This window comes from Elephantulus edwardii, unplaced genomic scaffold (assembly GCF_000299155.1).
Source record: "Elephantulus edwardii isolate Elephantulus edwardi_28Jun2011 unplaced genomic scaffold, EleEdw1.0 scaffold00327, whole genome shotgun sequence".
Taxonomy (NCBI): domain Eukaryota; kingdom Metazoa; phylum Chordata; class Mammalia; order Macroscelidea; family Macroscelididae; genus Elephantulus; species Elephantulus edwardii.
In genome coordinates this window covers 625,003-631,983 of record NW_006400077.1, presented here as the reverse complement: position 1 = coordinate 631,983, position 6,981 = coordinate 625,003, and positions in this window count along the sequence as shown.

Sequence of the window (6,981 nt, the reverse complement as noted above, 5' to 3'; positions counted from 1 at the left end):
AAAAGTAAAAGAAACACTCCTTCCCTGGTACACAATCCCCCCGCACCCATACCACCACCCCAAGTACATTCAGCTGTGCAACTTTAATTGTGGACTCTTGTGATAACCATAATACCCGATCACGCATCGCTTTTAAATTATTCACTCCGTCATCTGTTTCAGTGCAATATCCAGTTTTTCTCAGTCTTATGCCAACCCTGATAGTCTTTGATCTTTTGTAGCAAGTGTTTCCCACCTTTCTAACTTTCTGCAAAGTTGTGGAAGGAGCATAACACAAGTTGTTGGTGACTATTCTCATGATTCCTGATGCCACATTCTTCACAAATTCCAGCTTCTCAAATTATTTACTCATCATACAGATTTAATATATATGGAGAGAATATACAATGTTGACACACTTTTCCCAATTCTAAATAGTGTTGTATTCTCTTACACTTCTTATTCAATAGCTTCTTGATCTAGGTATAGGTTATGCACAAACACAAGGAAGTGTTCTGAGATCTGCATTCTTTCCAATGTTGTAATAATTTATTATGATTCACACAGTCAAATGCCTTTAGATAATCAATAAAGCATAAAGAGACATTATTCTGGTATTCTTTGGTATTTCAGCCATGATCCATCTTACATCAGCAATGATATCTCTGGTGCCATAGTCTCATTTAACCTAGCCTGAATTTCTAGCAGCTCAACACCAATGTATTGTTGGAGTCACTTTTTATTGATATTTAGCAATATTTTGCTTGAGTGTGATATTAACAATATTGTTAAATAATGTCCACATTCTGTTGGATCACCTTTCTTTGGGAATGGGAATAAATATGTACCTAGTTCAGCCAGTTAGCCATATATCTGTTTTTACATCCTGGTGAGCACATACAGAGCTGCATCTGTTACTTAAAACTTGTAATTAAGTATCCCATAAATTCCTAAGGTCTTATTTTTTTCTAATGCCTCATTGTATCTTGCTTTCTAAAATTACTTTCTGAAATATTTCCACATCAGCCAATTCACTTTGGTGCAGTGACTCTGTGTGTTCCCTTCCTATTCTTCTAATGCTTCCTGGATCATTCAAGATTTTGCCCATAGACTTTCTTCACACTGTAACTCTAGTTTTCACTCGTTTTTCACTCCTTTCAAAGAGCTAGAAAAGGCAATTTACAGTTCTATTTGGAAAGGAAAGGAATCTCAAGCAAGCAAAGTTCTTTGATGCAATACAAATGAAGTAGGAAACATTGCACTCCCTGATCTCAAAGCCTACTAATCAAAATAGCATGGTTTTGATACAAAATTGACACATAGATCTGTGGAATAGATAAAAAACTCAGGAATCCAGTAATTTGCCTACCATCAATTCGTGTTTGACAAGAACAAAACCTGGTGCTGGCAAAACTGGACATCTACCTGCAGAAAAATAAAAAGGATACACATCTTACATTATACCCAAAAATCAACTCCAGTTGGATCGAAGACTTAGAAGTAAGCCCCCAAATCGCATGGATCATAAGAGACAAATGAGATGAATCTTAGAAGCCCTAGTAGATGCACAAATTCTTGTGGACCATTGAGTTAGAACTATAGCTAACTCTCCAGTGAGTTTTTAAGAGCCATTAAATTATATAAGTGGGGATTGCCCATCTTTTCCCCACAGATCAACTGGTGGATTCAAAGTATATACCTTTGTATCAGCAACACAATTCCTTACTATTAAGCCACCAAAGCTTTCTATGGCATGAATAGGCTTGTAATAAAGGGAAAAAAAGAGTGGAACCAGGAGAAGATAAACTTGAAAAATTGGATCTTCTTAAAATGAAATATCTGTGTGCATCAAAAATTTTCTCTCAAAGGTTGAAAAGAAAGCCCATGGACTGGGAGAAAAATCACTTTACAGTGACATCTCAGACAAGGATCTCATAGTGAAAGTTTACAAAAACTCTGAAAGAAAAAGACTGATAACCCAATAACAAATTGACAAAATACATGTAAATACTCTTTACAAAGGAGGACATTCAGATGACCAACAAGCACCTTAGGAAATGTTCAAAATTACTTGCAAAAAAATTGAACAAAAAATCACTTGCAATCAGAGATGAAAATAAAAACAAGATACCATCTCACCCTAATAGTCATAGCAAAGTTTAATAGGACAGTAAATATAAAATTTTGGAGAGAATACAGAGAAATCAGAACTCTCAAGTACTGTCGATGGACTTTAAAATGGTATAATCACTTTGAAAGTCAGAAAAGCAGCATGTTTCCTAAAAAGGTGAAGATAAAAAATCACATATGACTCAGCTATTCCTCTACCTGGAATATACCACAAGGGAATCAGGACAGAGACATTGATAGAGATAAGTACATCTATGTTCATATCAGTATTACTAACAATAGAAAGAAAATGGAAGTAGCCCATCAAGAAATGAATGAATTGAGAAATTACATTACATTTAAACAATGGAATACTATGCACTACTAAGGAATAGCAATTTCATAAAATACAAAATGACAGAGCATGTAATGGGAAAGAGAAATTGTCTGGCATTAGACAGTGTTATCTGTCATGCCAGCATAAGATTTTAGTTGAGATTTCCAGTGTCCCTGCCTATCTGAGTGGGGGCCAAGGACTCTAGATATGAGTCAGGTCTTAGGGAATTACTTTTCCAATTTAGGTGAGGAGAACCAGTGAGAAGGGTTTCTATTGGCTTTAGAAGAGCCTTGACTCATCTGCCCAGTCAGAGGGTACTCAAGGTATCCAGTCAGAAAAAGCTAGAATAAAGAGAGTCACTGATGACCTGAGATGTCCAAGGATGATGCTAAGACTGTGCAGCTCCAAGTATTTCTATGGAGTGTGCCAGGTAAGAGTGCCTCAGAAGAGGAAAGGAACCCAATTATAGGTAATTCAGAGGCTTATTGTAAGGCAGATATGTCAGAGTCCAAAACAGGTGCTGAACAACAATTTATGTTGTTGTTGTTGCTAGTAGCTGTTGAGACAAATAAAACTCATAGCAACCCTATAAACAGCTGTGCAGAACACTGTCTTATCTTGTGCCATCTTCATACACCTGATCCCAATTATGCAATCACTGTGTGACTCCATCTCATTGAGGGTCTTCCTCTCTTTTGCCGACCATCTACTTTTCCAAGCATAATATCTTTTTCCAAAGAATAGCCTCTCTGAGCAATATGCCCCAAATATGTGGGATGAAGTATCATCATCCTTGTCTCTATGAAGTACTCTGGCTGCTCTTTTTCCAAGAAAGATTTGTTTGTTCTTTTGGCCACCCATGGAATATTCAGTACTCTTCTCCAACAATAAAACTCTAAGACATCTTCTGTCATCCTTATTCATTGTCCAACATTTAGATGCTTATTAAATGTTTGAAAAGTTCTGAAACAGGGGCACCTTAGTCTTTAAGTTTATATCATTGCTCCTCAGTAATTTAGAGAGGTCCCTGACAGTGAATATTTCCAATGCTGAACATCTTCTAATATCCTGGCTGCTGGTACCAATGGTATTGATTGTGGATACAAGTAAAATGAAATTATTGACAATTTCAATCTTTTATCCACCTATGATGATGTTGCTCCGGAGTGGAAGATTTTTGTGTTTAAGTTGTCTTCACTCTCAGCAAGAAAGTTTCATTCAGCATAATGTAGGCTGTTGAGACAGCCAGCAATGTGAAAGACAGTAGAGTTCCCTCATTCCACCTTTGGGTCTTCAGGCTGCAAGGCCCTCAGACCTTGTGCTAAACACTACCAACAAATATTCAGCTAAATCACTGACTGTGCCATAATACTCCTGTGGGAGACCTCATCCTGCCCCACTGCCACAGATCTCAGCTGGAGCTGGAGAAGACTGTCCTGTGCCAGGATAGTCACATGTCTGAATGCTTTTATAGGTTGCTGTTAGAGGTACAACACCAAGCTATCAGTTCATTGTAAAGGGGAAATAATTTGCATGTTGCTTTTAAAAGGCTAATTATTTCAGAAATGGGTGGCTAATCCATCTTTTAGTCTATCTTAATCTTGAAGCTCTGCTGAAATATGTCTACCTTGGGTGACCTAATGGTATTAAAATACTAGTAGCATAGACTCCAGCACCACAGAAGACAGCAATGCACTTTTGTACTGTACTGACAGACAAGTACTGTATTCAATAGAACAAACTAGGGGGAAAAAAGAATATATATATGTATACAAATTATAAAGTAAGTAGCACCATGAAAGACTTTCCCTTCCATTCCCCACTCTCCTCAACCAATTGAGAAAACAGAGTCAATAAAACTGAGAGCTAGACAATGAACAAGGATGAGAGAAAAAGAATTGATGCATTTAAGCAGTGGTGTTTGGAGAAGAGTGCTGAATATCCCATGGATTGCCAAAAGACCAAATGTGTTAGAGAAAGTGCAGTTAGAAAGTTAACTAAAGGAAAAGTTGATAATGATTCTCTTCACATATTTTGGATATGTTGTTAGGAGATGTAGAAAAGGTCATAATACTTACAGAGGTGAAGGTTCAGCAAAGGAGAGGAAGATCATCAAGGACTGATGTAGTATCTGCAGCAATGGACTCAAATGTGTCGAGGATGATGAAGATATCAAAGGAGGACAGAATTCAGATCTATTATTCTCTGGGTTGCTATAAATCATATACAACTGGATAGAACTTAACAACAGAACCACAAATTACTTTCTAGATTAAGTATGTATATAGTTTCTTGTTTGTTGTTTGTTTTTAGTAGTATAACACTTGTTTTCCAGTTTGGTGCATTGAGATATTCTGTGGTTTTCTGTGATTGTGGAAGCTATATCACCAATGTTTCAAAGACCAGAAGGGTCATCATTGTGGAACAGTTTTAGCAGAGCTACCAGATTAAGACAACCTAACAAGCAGGATTGGCCATCTAGTTGTGAAATAATAGGCCTCTGAAAACCCTAAGAACAATAGAGGAATATAGTATTAAGAGGTAAAACCTGGAATGGAAACTGCTCAGAATAAGAAGAAAGAGCTGCATGCACCCTTTAGTAATTAAAAAATGGAATGTATGAATGTAGAAAAACTAGAAGTTGCCAAGAATGAAATAGAATACATGAAGATAAATACTCTAGATATTAGGAATCAGACATACATCTGATTTACTACACAGGGAACGAAAAGCTGAGAAAAAATGGTGTTGCAGTAAAGAAAAAAATTTTCAGAATGTGAAAAAAAACCCAATTTCAGAATGTGAAAAAAACCCCACCCAATTTCAAGATTTATTCTAAAGTAGTGTTGTAACACAATACTATGGCTATCCATCCAGGAAAGATGTGTTAATATAACTATTATTTAAATATATGCACCAACAACTACCACCTAAGAAAAAACTGAGAATTTATACAAACCTTTGCAGTCTGAAATTAACCAAACTTTGAATAAAAAATCATTAATAGTTATTGGTGATTGGAATGTAAAAGTTGGAAACAATAAGGAAGGAATCAAAGTTATAAAGCATAGTGTTGGTAACAGAAATTGGGCTGGAGACTGAATGGTTGAATTTTTTTTATGTTCAATGATTTTTCACTGAAAAGACCTTTGTAAAAAACCCACAAAAGGCAAAAATACCCATGGACCTCTTCTAATGGACTGCACAGATTGACTATCTCTATGGAAAGATTTATTACATAAATTCATGCCAGCAGTCAAAACCAGGCCAGATGCTAACTGTGTGGAACAAATCATTGCAATGTGCAAATTCAAATTGAACCTGAAGAAAATGTATAATAATCTTATGGACAAGGAAACAAAAATGAGTCATGTGTGACTCTACAGCAATCAACAACAACAACATGCAACCATACCATCTTTCAGGTTCATAAATAGAAAATGTTATCCTTGTATAAATTGTTAATATTTTTGTCTGTTAACTTAAAAAATTGGTCCATTGGTGAGAATTTTTGTCTTCTTTACATGGAGCCTCAATCCATATTGAAGGCTCCAGTCCCTGACCCTCAGCAGCAAGTGCTTCAGGTTCTCCTCAGTTTCAGCAAGCACGGTTGTGTCATCTGCATAACACAGTTTATGGATCGTCCACCAATCCTGATGCCGCATTTCTCCTCATATAGCCCAGCCTCCTGGATGATCTGTTCTGCATACAGGTTGAAAAGGTATGGAGACAGGACACACCCCTGGTTTACATGCTTCCCAATTTTGAATCATGCAGTGTTTCCTTGCTCTGTTCTGACAACTGCCTCTTGGTTCAAGTATAAGTTTAGCATTAGCATGATCAAGTGTTCTGGGATTCCCATTCTACTCAGAGTCAGCCACAGTTTGTTATGATCCACACAGTCAAACGCCTTTGCACAATCAATGAAGCACAGATAGACATTCCTCTGGTAGTCCCTGCTTTCAGCCAATATCCATCTAACATTAGCTACAGTATCCCTAGTACCATGACTCTTTCTAAACCCAGCCTAGACTCCTGGTATTTCTCTGCTGATGTGCTGTTGCAGTCGTTTTTGGATAATCTTCAGCAGAATCTTGCTTGCATGTGAAATCAATGATATCGTTCTATAGTTTTCACACTCCATTGCGTCACCTTTCTTTGGAATGGGATCAAATATAGACTCTCACCACTGGACCAACTGTCAGCATCCGGATGGATGGTGAAGAGATTGAGATTGTGCACAGCTTTAGTTTGCTTGGCTCCACAATCAACACTCTTGGCACCATCAGCCAGAAAATTAAAAGATGTATTGCCATGGGAAGTCTGCTGTTAGGGACCTCTCTAAAGTACTCAAAAGCAACGGTGTGTCTCTGGAGAGTAAGGTGCATCTGGTACAGGCCATGGTCTTTGCAATCACTTGTTATGCATCAGAGAGCTGGACAATGACCAAGGAGGATAGAAGGAGAATTGATGCTTCTGAGCTTTGGTTTTGAAGAAGAGTGCTGAATTTGCCATGGACTGCCAAAAGAACAAACAGATTCGTCCTAGAGAGGGTT